We start from the raw sequence: 293 nt of genomic DNA on the forward strand, positions 1-293 counted from the left end.
ATGACTACTTCGGTAGCTTATAACTCACGCAACAGATACTCTCTGGCTGCTCTACTAAATACTTCAAATGCTTTTCCAAATCTTGCCGATCCACCAAGATGCTTGTACTTTCATTTCCTTTAACAACACCCGCGTAAAAGACGTTGCCGATCTTGCTCAATCAAGTAATACCTCCGTATCTGTTATCTTTGATACCTTTTATATCTTGTACAACTGCACATTACATGCACTCCTCAAACATGGCTGCTAATCTTGTCTTCCAGTTAACCTTGAATATGTTAAAGTTCATAATG

This window comes from Penaeus monodon, chromosome 20, assembly GCF_015228065.2.
Source record: "Penaeus monodon isolate SGIC_2016 chromosome 20, NSTDA_Pmon_1, whole genome shotgun sequence".
Classification (NCBI taxonomy): domain Eukaryota; kingdom Metazoa; phylum Arthropoda; class Malacostraca; order Decapoda; family Penaeidae; genus Penaeus; species Penaeus monodon.